Below are 14489 nucleotides of genomic sequence, written 5' to 3'. Positions count from 1 at the left end.
GTTCCAGCTTGGCAAGATCCCGCATTGCTGCTCTGCAGCGTCGGTTTCGCCTTCCTGAACATCGCATCATATGTGACCTACCTACCAGGTGGAATTCCACATTACATATGTTGGAGCGGTTGTGTGAGCAGCAGCAAGCAGTAATGGAGTACCAGCTGCATCAGGCGCAAAAAAGTCGCAGTCAGCGCCGCTCAGACTTCACAACCACAGAGTGGGCCACTATGAAGGACGTCTGCCAGGTTTTGCGTCCTTTTGATTATTCCACGCGGATGGCAAGTGCAGATGATGCACTAGTCAGCATGACTGTCCCCCTTATCTGCTTGCTTCAAGAAACCCTGCAAGGGATAAGGGATGATGTGGAAGAGGTGGAGGATGAAGAGCCACCTTTTCCATCAGGTTCTGGACAGTCAGCGCCACGTGGTTCCTCACAAAGGGGTCGGCAGGGGACCCTTTGTGAGGAGGATGAGGAGGAGTCAATGGACGAGGAAGAGCTATGTCCAGAGGAGGGAGTTCCACCATTGTCCAGTGGTCAGTGTGTACAGCAAGGGTGGGGTGATGAAGAGCGGGCAGAGATCATGTCTCAAGCAGGGGACAGCGTTTCTGGGCCAGTTGGCAGTCTGCAGCACATGGTTGAGTTCATGTTGCAGTGCCTGAGAGACGACCGCCGCATCGACCACATTCTCAACGTGCCTGATTATTGGGTGTACGCCCTCCTCGATCCTCGCTACCGTGACAATGTCCAAAACCTCATCCCGGCGTTGACACGGGAGCGTAAAATGCGGGAGTACCACGACACACTGGTGAATTCCATCATCTTCTCCAGTCCAACTGAGAGGAGTGCTGCTAGTGCTTTACAAAGCAGCTCAGTGCGTCGAGGCAGTGGAGGAGGAGGCTCTGCACAAAGAGGGAGCAGAAGCAGTGCCTCTGCCCAAGGCAAGCCAAGTATGGCACAACTGTGGCAAACTTTTGTGTGCCCGCCCCAAATGTCTACACCATCACCGGCGGCTCCAGTCAGCAGGAGGCAACGGTTCCGTCAGATGGTGACAGACTACATGGCTTGCCCTCTTAGTGTACTCCCAGACGGCTCTTCCCCGTTCAAGTTTTGGGTCTCTAAGCTGGATACATGGCCAGAGCTAGGCCAGTATGCATTGGAGGTGCTGGCTTGCCCTGCGGCTAGTGTCTTATCGGAATGTGTCTTTAGTGCCGCAGGTGGTGTACTAACAGACCGTCGCATGCGACTATCCTCCGATAACGTTGACCGGCTTACTTTCCTGAAAATGAACCAGGGCTGAATCTCGCAGGAATTTGCCACTCCTCTGCCTGATTAAGTAATTGGGTGTCATCCAGGTCTCCTGCTGTGTTCATCTTTCTACCACCTGAACTGCTATTCCTGGGCTCCAACACCGCCAGTTGCGGCTCAGAAGTGCAGGCTGCACAGTCTAAACATACGACCCAGTGTTATTGGGTTTCAGTAACGTCAGCTGATCCCCAGCTGTGTAGCCGGCAATGTGTCCTGCGACCGCCACACTGTCACAATAACCTAAATGTAAGGGAACCTGTACCCCCCCTTTCTCGGCGTTTGTTACTGAAAGAGCCATCTTGTGCAGCAGTAATGTTGCACAAGGAAAAGGTAGCTCTTTTATTTTAGCTCCTTGCACATGCAGAACTTAACACTTATAAAATGTGTTCACTGATACCGTTATACCGTCCCGGAGCTGGGACTTTCCTTCATAATGTGACGCAGCACAGCCGTCATTCCTACCCCCTTGGTGCCATGCGCTGCCTCTTCAGTGTTGTTTTAAGCTGTCACGGAGCCTGCGCTGTTCTGTTATCCCTTGGCCATGGCCAGTTTGCGCTGCCTGTCTTCTGACAAAATTTGGTGTCAGGATGGCTGCGCCTGTGCGCCCGCGCTGCCCGAGAACCCGCCGCGCAGTGTCTTCTGATTGAATCACACTGCGGGCCTGGGATCCATGGGCATGCGCAGTGCATATCTTCACCTCGGGCTCTCGCCCATCTCCCTCCGCCTTCTTTAGACTGTGCGCCGTCAGCTGATCCCTAATAGCATGCCACGGCCGTGACGCCGCACAGTCTGAAGAAGAGGGAAGGAGGGGAGTGAGAGTCGAGGATATGCACTGTGCATGTCCATGGATCCAAGGCCCGCAGTGGGATTACAATAGACGACACTGCGAGTTGAGATCTGGAGCAGCGTGGACGCACAGGCACTGACAGCCTGACACCAAATTATGTCAGAAGACAGGCAGCGCTAATTGGGCATGGCCAAGGGATAACAGAACAGCGCAGGCTCCGTGACAGCTTAAAACAACGCTGAGGAGGCAGCGCACGGCACCAAGGGGATAGGAATGGCAGCTGTGCTGCGTCTCATTACGAAGGAAATTCCCACCTCCGGGACGGTTTTACGGTATAAGGGGACACATTTTTAGTGTTTACTTCTGTGTTTGCAAGGAGCATAATTAAAAGAGCAACCTTTTCCTTTTGTATCCTTAGTGCTGCACAAGATGGCTCTTACAAACGTCTTGGGGGGGGTTAAAGGTTCCCTTTCAACTTGCTCCAATCAGGCTTCGGCCTACACTCTGTTCCTCTGCTCCTCCTGCTGTCCCTGGGCTCTAACACCGCCAGTTGGTGCCTGGAAGTGCTGTCTGCACAGTCAACATTCGCTCCTCTGTTATTGGGGTTCAGTAACGTCAGCTGATCCCCAGCTGTGTATCCGGCAACGTGTCATGCGACCGCCACGCTGGCACAACTAAAATGTAAGGGGACCTGTCCCCCCCCCCCTAGGCGTTTTTTACTGAAAGAGTAACCTTGTGCAGCACTAATACTGCACAAGGAAAAGGTTGCTCTTGAAATTATGCTCCTTGCAAACGCTGAACTACACACTCATGTAATGTGTCCCCTCACACCGTCCAACCGTCCCGGAGGTAGGACTTTCCTTTGTAATGTGACGCAGCACAGCCGTCATTGCTACCCCCTTGGCACCATGCGCTGCCTTCTTAGCGTTGTTTGATTCCGTCATGGACCCTGCGCTGTTATGTTATCCCTTGGCCATGCACATTTTGCGCTGCCCATCCTCTGACATCATTTGTTGTCGTCCTGGCTGCGCCTGTGCGTCCACGCTGCCCGAAATCCCACCTCGCAGTGTCGTCTAATGTGATCCCACAGTGGGCCTGGTATCCATGTCCATGCGCAGTGCATATGCTAGCCTCTCACTCCCCTTCTTCACGCTTCTTCAGACTAGGCGGCGTCAGCTGGTCCCTAATAGCATGCCACGGCCGTGACGCCGCACAGTCTGAAGAAGCAGGAAGGAGGTGAGTGAGAGGCGATGATATGCACTGCGCATGCACATGGATCCCTGGCCCGCAGTGGGATTACATTAGGTGACACTGCGAGGTTGGATCTCGGGCAGCTTGGACGCACAGGCACTGCCAGCCTGACACCTAAATGATGTCAGAAGACGGGCACCGTTAACTGTGCATGGCCAAGGGATAACATTACAGCGCGGGCTCCGTGACAGAACCAAACAACGTTGAGGAGGTGGCGCACGGCACCAAGGGGGTTGGAATGACGGCTGTGCTGTGTCACATTACAAAGGAAAGTCCCACTTCCGGGACGGTTTGACGGTGTGAGGGGACACATTATATGAGTGTGTACTTCAGCGTTTGCAAGGAGCATAATTTTAGGAGCCACCATTTTCCATGTGCAGTATTACAGCTGTACATGATGGCTCTTTCAGCAACAAATGCCTGGGGGGGGGGTTTAAAGGTTCCCTTTCAACTTGCTCCACTGCAGGCTTCGGCCTACACTCTGCTCCTCTTTGATTCCCTGGGTTTCAACACTGTCAGTTGCCACCTGGAAGTGTTGTCTACACAGAAAAAACACCAGCTGATGTGTCAGTGGGGTTCAGCACCGCCAGCTGTTCCCCTGCTGTGTAGTCGGCAACGTGTCCAGCACAAGCCACGCTGGTACAACAGAACAAAAGCTGCCACCAGTGCAGGCTTCGGCCTACACTCTGCTCCTCTCCTCCTCCTGCTGCCCCTGGGCTCAAACACCGCTAGTTTTTGCCCAGAAGTGCTAGCTGCACAGAGAAAAACACCAGCCAATGTGTTAGTGGGGTTCAGCACCGCCAGCTGTTCCCCTGCTGTGTAGCCGGCAACGTGACCTGCAAACGCCACGCAGGCACATGAACTGAAATTAAAGGGACCCTGCCACCCACGCCAAGGTGTTTCTATGTATAACAGCTACCTTGTACAGCAGTAATGCTGCATTTGTACAAGGTGGCTGACTTTTTCTCCTTGCCAACGTGGAACTCAAAACGTACAAAATGTGTCTCATTGAGACCATTCCACTGTCCCTGAGGTGTGACTTTCCTTTCTAATGGTACGCAGCACCACCCTTGGTAGCGCTGCCCGTCTTCTGACATCATTGGTTGGCTGCCTGTGCCTGTGCGTCCGCCCTGCCCGACACAACCCCCCTCGTTGTCTCATATATTTTGGCTGCGAGGGTGTGATTGATGGGCATGTGCAGTGCATATGTTCGCCTGTCTTAACTCATCTCCTTCCGCCTTCTTCAGACTGTGCGGCCTCATGGCCGTGGTAGGCGATAAGGGATCAGCTGAGGCCGCCCAGTCTGAAGCAGGTGTAAGGACATGTGTGAGCGGCAAACATATTTACTGCACAAGGGCACGAATCCCAGCCACGCAGTGTGGTTTTTTGAAAACACACTGCGGGTCTGGGATTCATGGCCATTGCTAACCGCACCGGCCAACATGAAATGAGGTGAGAAGACAGGCAGCGGTCACAGTGCATGGCCAAGGGATCACAATAGCGCAGACTCCTGTACAGCAAATAACAACGCTCAGGAGGCTGCGCCCAGCACCAAGGCGTTATTTATGTGCACCTGTGCTACGTCTCCTTAAAAAGACAAGTCACGCCTCCAATACAGAACTGAACTACTGTTCAATGGGCTAAATTGTGTACGTCTTTAATTCTGCGTGTGCAATGAGCAAAACTTAAAGAGCAACCTTTAACTTGTGGAGCTTTACTGCTGCACAAGGTGTGGCTCTTCAACATTGTAACACCTGAGGGTGGATTAAAGGTTACCTTTGAAATTGGTTCAAGTAGGCTTCCGCCTACACTCTGCTCCTCCTGCAGACCCTGGGCTCTAACTACGCCAGTTGGGGCCCGGAAGTGCTGGCTGCACAGAGAAAAACACCCACCATTGTGTCAGTGGGGTTCAGCACCGCCAGCTGTTCCCCTGCTGTGTAGCCGGCATCGTGTCCAGCACAAGCCACGCTGGCACAACAGACCAAAAGCTGCCACCAGTGCAGGCTTCGGCCTACACTCTGCTCCTCTCCTCCTCCTGCTGACCCTGGGCTATAACACCGCCAGTTGTAGCCTGGAAGTGCTAGCTGCACAGAGAAAAACACCCACCAATGTGTTAGTTGGGTTCAGCACCGCCAGCTGTTCCCCTGCTGTGTAGCCGGCATCGTGTCCAGCACAAGCCACGCTGGCACAACAGACCAAAAGCTGCCACCAGTGCAGGCTTCGGCCTACACTTTGCTCCTCTCCTCCTCCTGCTGACCCTGGGCTATAACACCGCCAGTTTTTGCACGGACGTGCTAGCTGCACAGAGAAAAACACCAGTCAATGTGTCAGTGGGGTTCAGCACCACCAGCTGTTCCCCTGCTGTGTAGCTGGCAACGTGTCCTGCAAACGCCATGCTGGCACCTGAACTGAAATTAAAGGGAACCTGGCCCCACCCCCCCAGGTGTTTCTATGTATAACAGCCACCTAGTACAGCAGTACTGCTGCATTTGTACAAGGTGGCTGATTTTTTCTCATTGCCCACGTTGAATTTAACACTTAAAATATGTGTCTCATTACAGACCAATACAATGTCCCTGAGGTGTGACTTTCCTTTTTAATGACACGAACCACCCCCCTTGGTAGCGCTGCCCGTCTTCTGACATCATTGGTTGGCTGCCTGTGCCTGTGCGTCCGCCCTGCCCGACACAACCCCCCTCGTTGTCTCATATATTTTGGCTGCGAGGGTGTGATTGATGGGCATGTGCAGTGCATATGTTCGCCTGTCTTAACTCATCTCCTTCCGCCTTCTTCAGACTGTGCGGCCTCATGGCCGTGGTAGGTGATAAGGGATCAGCTGAGGCCGCCCAGTCTGAAGCAGGTGTAAGGACATGTGTGAGCTTCAAATATTTACTGCACAAGGCCACGAATTCCAGCCATGCAGTGTGATTTTTTGAAAACACACTGCGGGCCTGGGATTCATGTCCATTGCTAACCGCACCGGCCAACATGAAATGAGGTCAGAGGACAGGCAGCGCTCACAGCGCATGGCCAAGGGATCACAATAGCGCAGACTCCTGTACAGCAAATAACAACGCTCAGGAATCTGCGCCCAGCACCTAGGTGTAAATTTTGACACCTGTGCTGCGTCTCCTTAAAAAGACAAGTCACGCCTCCACTACTGTTTGACAGTATAATCGGCTAAATAGTGTATGTGTTTTATTCAGCGTGTGCAAGGAGCAAAATTAATAGAGCAACCTTTGACTTGTGCAGCATTAATGCTGCACAAGGTGTGACTCTTGTACCTTGCAACACCTGAGGGGGGTTAAAGGTAACTTTTGAAATTGGTTCAACTAGGCTTCGGCCTACACTCTGCTCCTCTCCTCCTCCTGCTGACCCTGGGCTCTAACACAGCCAGTTTTTGCCCGGAAATGCCAGCTGCACAGAGAAAAACACCAGCCAATGTGTTAGTGGGGTTCAGCACCGCCAGCTGTTCCCCTGCTGTGTAGCCGGCATCGTGTCCAGCACAAGCCACGCTGGCACAACCGACCAAAAGCTGCCACCAGTGCAGGCCTCGGCCTACACTCTGCTCCTCTCTTCCTCCTGCTGCCCCTGGGCTCAAACACCGCTAGTTTTTGCCCGGAAGTGCTAGCTGCACAGAGAAAAACACCAGCCAATGTGTTAGTGGGGTTCAGCACCGCCAGCTGTTCCCCTGCTGTGTAGCCGGCAACGTGTCCTGCAAACGCCACGCAGGCACATGAACTGAAATTGAAGGGAGCCTGCCCCCACCCCCAGGTGTTTCTATGTATAACAGCCACCTTGTACAGCAGTACTGCTGCATTTGTACAAGGTGGCTGACTTTTTCTCCTTGCCCACTGTTGTGAATTCTGTGGCAGAGTTCACTCCTGTGGTCACAAGTGGTACTTCGGCTGATTCTCTCTGGGAGCTTCCGTTTGTGGAGGAAAGTGGTACTGCAGCTTCTGAGTTTCCTCCCTCAGGTGATCTGGTGAGGTCGTTAGCTGCTTCTCTACTTAACTCCACGTGATGCTTTGATCCATGCTTCCTGTCTATGTTCCAGTGTTGGACTTGTGTTTCTCTGGATCATTCCTGTGGCCTGCTGCTCTGCATAGCTAAGTGCTTCTCTGCTATTTGTTGCTATTTTTTCTGTCCAGCTTGTCTATTTGTTTTGCTGGAAGCTCTGGGACGCAAAGGGTGTACCTCCGTGCCGTTAGTTCGGTACGGAGGGTCTTTTTGCCCCCTTTGCGTGGTTTTCTTTAGGGTTTTGTGTAGACCGCAAAGTTATCTTTCCTATCCTCGTTCTGTCTAGAATATCGGGCCTCACTTTGCTGAATCTATTTCATCCCTACGTTTGTCTTTTCATCTTACTCACAGTCATTATATGTGGGGGGCTGCCTTTTCCTTTGGGGTATTTCTCTGAGGCAAGGTAGGCTTATTTTTCTATCTTCAGGCTAGTTAGTTTCTCAGGCTGTGCCGAGTTGCATAGGGAGCGTTAGGCTCAATCCACAGCTGCCTCTAGTTGTGTTTGGAGAGGATCAGGAATTGCGGTCTACAGAGTTTCCACGTCTCAGAGCTCGTTCTATTATATTTGGGTTATTGTCAGATCACTGTATGTGCTCTGATCGCTATGTACATTGTGTTACTGAATTGCCTTTCATAACAGTACAGGAAGCCAAAAGTACTAATGATTCTCAATAGAGGGAAAAAAGAAGTTCTGAGACCATTTTTTTTCCTTTGCACTGTGATTTGTCTTTTTTTTCCCCTAGACATTTGGGTGGTTCAGGACACAGGTGTTACAATGGACATTAAAGGTCTGTCTTCATGTGTAGATCAGCTCACGGCAAGAGTTCAAGATATTCAAAATTTTGTGGTTCAGAAATCTTTGTTAGAACCGAGAATTCCTATTCCAGATTTGTTTTTTTGGAGATAAAACTAAATTTCTGAGTTTCCAGAATAATTGTAAACTGTTTCTGGCTTTGAAACCTCGCTCCTCTGGTGACTCAGCGCAACAGGTTAGGATCGTCATTTCTTTTTTGCGTGGCGACCCTCAGGACTGGGCATTTTCTCTTGCATCAGGAGATCCTGCATTGAGTGATATCGATGCGTTTTTCCTGGCGCTTGGATTGCTGTACGATGAGCCTAATTCAGTAGATCAGGCAGAAAAAAATTTGCTGGCTCTTTGTCAGGCTCAGGATGAGATAGAGCTATATTGCCAGAAATTTAGAAAATGGTCCGTGCTCACTCAATGGAATGAATCTGCGCTTGCAGCCATTTTCAGAAAGGGTCTCTCTGAAGCCATTAAGGATGTCATGGTGGGATTTCCTATGCCCGCTGGTTTGAATGAGTCTATGTCTTTGGCCATTCAGATCGGTCGACGCTTGCGTGAGCGTAAATCTGTGTACCATTTGGCGGTATTACCTGAGATTAAACCTGAGCCTATGCAGTGCGATAGGACTATGACCAGAGTTGAACGGCAAGAACACAGACGTCTGAATGGACTGTGTTTCTACTGTGGTGATTCCACTCATGCTATCTCTGATTGTGCTAAGCGCACTAAGCGGTTCGCTAGGTCTGCTGCCATTGGTACTGTACAGTCAAAATTTCTTCTGTCCGTTACCTTGATATGCTCCTTGTCGTCGTATTCTGTCACGGCGTTTGTGGATTCAGGCGCTGCCCTGAATTTGATGGACTTGGATTATGCTAAACGTTGTGGATTTTTATTGGAGCCCTTGCAGTGTCCTATTCCATTGAGAGGAATTGATGCTACACCTTTGGCCAAGAATAAGCCTCAATACTGGACCCAGCTGACCATGTGCATGGCTCCTGCACATCAGGAGGTTATTCGCTTTCTGGTGTTGCATAATCTGCATGATGTGGTCGTGTTGGGGTTGCCATGGCTACAAGCCCATAATCCAGTATTGGATTGGAATTCCATGTTGGTGTCCAGCTGGGGTTGTCAGGGGGTACATGGTGATGTTCCATTTCTGTCAATTTCGTCATCCACCCCTTCTGAGGCTCCAGAGTTCTTGTCTGATTACCAGGATGTATTTGATGAGCCCAAGTCCGATACCCTGCCTCCGCATAGGGATTGTGATTGTGCTATCAATTTGATTCCTGGTAGTAAATTCCCAAAAGGTCGACTGTTTAATTTATCCATGCCTGAGCACACCGCTATGCGCAGTTATGTGAAGGAATCCCTGGAGAAGGGGCATATTCGCCCGTCATCGTCGCCATTAGGAGCAGGGTTCTTTTTTGTAGCCAAGAAGGATGGTTCGCTGAGACCGTGTATAGATTACCGCCTTCTTAATAAGATCACTGTTAAATTTCAGTACCCCTTGCCATTGTTATCTGATTTGTTTGCTCGGATTAAGGGGGCTAGTTGGTTCACTAAGATAGATCTTCGTGGTGCGTATAGTCTGGTGAGAATCAGGCAAGGCGATGAATGGAAAACTGCATTTAATACGCCCGAGGGTCATTTTGAGTAGCTAGTGATGCCGTTCGGACTTGCCAATGCTCCATCAGTGTTTCAATCCTTTATGCATGACATCTTCCGTGAGTACCTGGATAAATTCCTGATTGTGTACTTGGATGACATTTTGATCTTCTTGGATGATTGGGAGTCTCATGTGAAGCAGGTCAGAACGGTTTTTCAGGTCCTGCGTGCTAATTCTTTGTTTGTGACGGGATCAAAGTGTCTCTTTGGTGTGCAGAAGGTTTCATTTTTGGGGTTCATCTTTTCCCCTTCTACTATCGAGATGGATCCGGTTAAGGTCCAAGCCATCCATGATTGGACTCAGCCGACATCTCTGAAAAGTCTGCAAAAGTTCCTGGGCTTTGCTAATTTTTATCGTCGCTTCATCTGCAATTTTTCTAGTGTTGCCAAACCATTGACCGATTTGACCAAGAAGGGTGCTGATTTGGTCAATTGGTCTTCCGTTGCTGTGGAAGCTTTTCAAGAGTTGAAGCGTCGTTTTTCTTCTGCCCCTGTGTTCTGTCAACCAGATGTTTCTCTTCCGTTCCAGGTCGAGGTTGATGCTTCTGAGATTGGAGCAGGGGCTGTTTTGTCACAGAGAGGTTCTGGTTGCTCAGTGATGAAACCATGTGCTTTCTTTTCCAGGAAGTTTTCACCTGCTGAGCGAAATTATGATGTGGGCAACCTAGAGTTGCTGGCCATGAAGTGGGCATTCGAGGAGTGGCGTCATTGGCTTGAAGGAGCTAAGCATCGCGTGGTGGTATTGACTGATCATAAGAACTTGACTTATCTCGAGTCTGCCAAGCGCTTGAATCCTAGACAAGCTCGTTGGTCGTTGTTTTTTGCCCGTTTTGACTTTGTGATTTCGCACCTTCCGGGCTCTAAGAATGTGAAGGCGGATGCTCTGTCTAGGAGTTTTGTGCCCGACTCTCCGGGTTTATCTGAGCCGGCGGGTATCCTCAAGGAAGGAGTAATTGTGTCTGCCATCTCCCCTGATTTGCGGCGGGTGCTGCAAAAATTTCAGGCTAATAAACCTGATCGTTGCCCAGCGGAGAAACTGTTTGTCCCTGATAGGTGGACGAATAGAGTTATCTCTGAACTTCATTGTTCGGTGTTGGCTGGTCATCCTGGAATCTTTGGTACCAGAGAGTTAGTGGCTAGATCCTTTTGGTGGCCCTCTCTGTCGCGGGATGTGCGTACATTTGTGCAGTCCTGTGGGATTTGTGCTCGGGGTAAGCCCTGCTGTTCTCGTGCCAGTGGGTTGCTTTTGCCCTTGCCGGTCCCGAAGAGGCCTTGGACACATATCTCTATGGATTTTATTTCTGACCTTCCCGTTTCTCAAAAGATGTCAGTCATTTGGGTGGTCTGTGATCGCTTTTCTAAGATGGTCCATCTGGTACCCTTGTCTAAATTGCCTTCCTCCTCTGATTTGGTGCCTTTGTTCTTCCAGCATGTGGTTTGTTTGCATGGCATTCCAGAGAATATTGTTTCTGACAGAGGTTCCCAGTTTGTTTCGAGGTTTTGGCGAGCCTTTTGTGGTAGGATGGGCATTGACTTGTCTTTTTCCTCGGCTTTCCATCCTCAGACTAATGGCCAGACCGAACGAACCAATCAGACCTTGGAAACATATCTGAGATGCTTTGTTTCTGCTGATCAGGATGACTGGGTGTCCTTTTTGCCTTTGGCTGAGTTCGCCCTTAATAATCGGGCCAGCTCGGCTACCTTGGTTTCGCCGTTTTTCTGCAATTCTAGGTTCCATCCTCGTTTCTCTTCAGGACAGGTTGAGTCTTCGGACTGTCCTGGTGTGGATACTGTGGTGGACAGGTTGCAGCAGATTTGGACTCAGGTAGTGGACAATTTGACCTTGTCCCAGGAGAAGGCTCAACTTTTCGCTAATCGCAGACGCCGTGTGGGTCCCCGACTTCGTGTTGGGGATCTGGTTTGGTTATCTTCTCGTCATATTCCTATGAAGGTTTCCTCTCCTAAGTTTAAACCTCGTTTTATTGGTCCGTATAGGATTTCTGAGGTTCTTAATCCTGTGTCTTTTCGTCTGACCCTTCCAGATTCTTTTTCCATACATAACGTATTCCATAGGTCATTGTTGCGGAGATACGTGGCACCTATGGTTCCATCTGTTGAGCCTCCTGCCCTGGTTTTGGTGGAGGGGGAATTGGAGTATATTGTGGAGAAGATTTTGGATTCTCGTGTTTCAAGACGGAAACTCCAGTATCTGGTTAAATGGAAGGGTTATGCTCAGGAAGATAATTCCTGGGTTTTTGCCTCTGATGTCCATGCTCCCGATCTTGTTCGTGCCTTTCATGTGGCTCATCCTGGTCGGTCTGGGGGCTCTGGTGAGGGTTCGGTGACCCCTCCTCAAGGGGGGGGTACTGTTGTGAATTCTGTGGCAGAGTTCACTCCTGTGGTCACAAGTGGTACTTCGGCTGATTCTCTCTGGGAGCTTCCGTTTGTGGAGGAAAGTGGTACTGCAGCTTCTGAGTTTCCTCCCTCAGGTGATCTGGTGAGGTCGTTAGCTGCTTCTCTACTTAACTCCACCTGATGCTTTGATCCATGCTTCCTGTCTATGTTCCAGTGTTGGACTTGTGTTTCTCTGGATCATTCCTGTGGCCTGCTGCTCTGCATAGCTAAGTGCTTCTCTGCTATTTGTTGCTATTTTTTCTGTCCAGCTTGTCTATTTGTTTTGCTGGAAGCTCTGGGACGCAAAGGGTGTACCTCCGTGCCGTTAGTTCGGTACGGAGGGTCTTTTTGCCCCCTCTGCGTGGTTTTCTTTAGGGTTTTGTGTAGACCGCAAAGTTATCTTTCCTATCCTCGTTCTGTCTAGAATATCGGGCCTCACTTTGCTGAATCTATTTCATCCCTACGTTTGTCTTTTCATCTTACTCACAGTCATTATATGTGGGGGGCTGCCTTTTCCTTTGGGGTATTTCTCTGAGGCAAGGTAGGCTTATTTTTCTATCTTCAGGCTAGTTAGTTTCTCAGGCTGTGCCGAGTTGCATAGGGAGCGTTAGGCGCAATCCACAGCTGCCTCTAGTTGTGTTTGGAGAGGATCAGGAATTGCGGTCTACAGAGTTTCCACGTCTCAGAGCTCGTTCTATTATATTTGGGTTATTGTCAGATCACTGTATGTGCTCTGATCGCTATGTACATTGTGTTACTGAATTGCCTTTCATAACAGCCCACGTTGAATTAAACACGTAAAATATGTGTCTCATTGAGACCATTCCACTGTCCCTGAGGTGTGACTTTCCTTTCTAATGATACGCAGCACCACCCTTGGTAGCGCTGCCCGTCTTTTGACATCATTGGTTAGCTGGCTGCGCCTGTGCGTCTGCCCTGCTCGAAACAACGCCCCTCGGTGTCTTATTTTTTTGGACAGCGAGGGTGTGATTGATGGGCATGTGCAGTGCATATGTTTGCCTGTGTTCACTCATCTCCTTCCACCTTCTTCAAACTGGGTGGCCTCATGGCCGCGGCATGCGATAAGGGATCAGATGAGGCCGCCCAGTCTGAAGCAGGTGTAAGGACATGTGTGAGCGGCAAACATATTTACTGCACAAGGCCACGAATCCCAGCCACGCAGTGTGATTTTTTGAAAACACACTGTGGGTCTGGGATTCATGTCCATCGCTAACCGCAACGGCCGACATGAAATGAGGTCAGAAGATAGGAAGCGCTCATAAGGCATGGCCAAGGGATAACAAGAGCGCAGACTCCTGTACAGCAAATAACAACGCTCAGGAAGCTGCGCCCATGCACCAAGGTGTTATTTTGGACACCTGTGCTGCTTTTCTTTAAAAAGAAAATTCACGCGGCGCCTCCAGTACTGTTTGACAGTATAATGGGCTAAATAGTGTACGTGTTTTATTCAGCGTGTGCAAGGAGCAAAATTAATAGAGCAACCTTTTACTTGTGCAGCATTAATGCTGCACAAGGTGTGGCTCTTGTACCTTGCAACACCTGAGGGTGGGTTAAAGGTTACCTTTGAAATTGGTTCAACTAGGCTTCGGCCTACACTCTGCTCCTCTCCTCCTCCTGCTGACCCTGGGCTATAACACCGCCAGTTGTAGCCTGGAAGTGCTAGCTGCACAGAGAAAAACACCCACAAATGTGTTAGTGGGGTTCAGCACCGCCAGCTGTTCCCCTGCTGTGTAGCCGGCATCGTGTCCAGCACAAGCCACGCTGGCACAACAGACCAAAAGCTGCCACCAGTGCAGGCCTCGGCCTACACTCTGCTCCTCTCCTCCTCCTGCTGACCCTTGGCTCAAACACCGCCAGTTTTTGCCCGGACATGCTAGCTGCACAGAGAAGAACACCAGCCAATGTGTTAGTGGGGTTCAGCACCGCCAGCTGTTCCCCTGCTGTGTAGCCGGCAACGTGACCTGCAAACGCCACGCAGGCACATGAACTGAAATTGAATGGAGCCTGCCCCCCACCCCCAGGTGTTTCTATGTATAACAGCGACCTTGTACAGCAGTAATGCTGCATTTGTACAAGGTGGCTGACTTTTTCTACTTGCCCACGTGGAACTCAACACGTACAAAATGTGTCTCATTGAGACCATTCCACTGTCCCTGAGGTGTGACTTTCCTTTCTAATGATACCCAGCATCCCCCTTGGTAGCGCTTCCCGTTTTCTGACATCATTGGTTGGCTGGCTGCGCCTGT

This window comes from Ranitomeya imitator, chromosome 1 (assembly GCF_032444005.1).
Source record: "Ranitomeya imitator isolate aRanImi1 chromosome 1, aRanImi1.pri, whole genome shotgun sequence".
NCBI classification, from domain to species: Eukaryota; Metazoa; Chordata; class Amphibia; order Anura; family Dendrobatidae; genus Ranitomeya; species Ranitomeya imitator.
Note: the sequence above shows the minus strand (reverse complement) of the source record.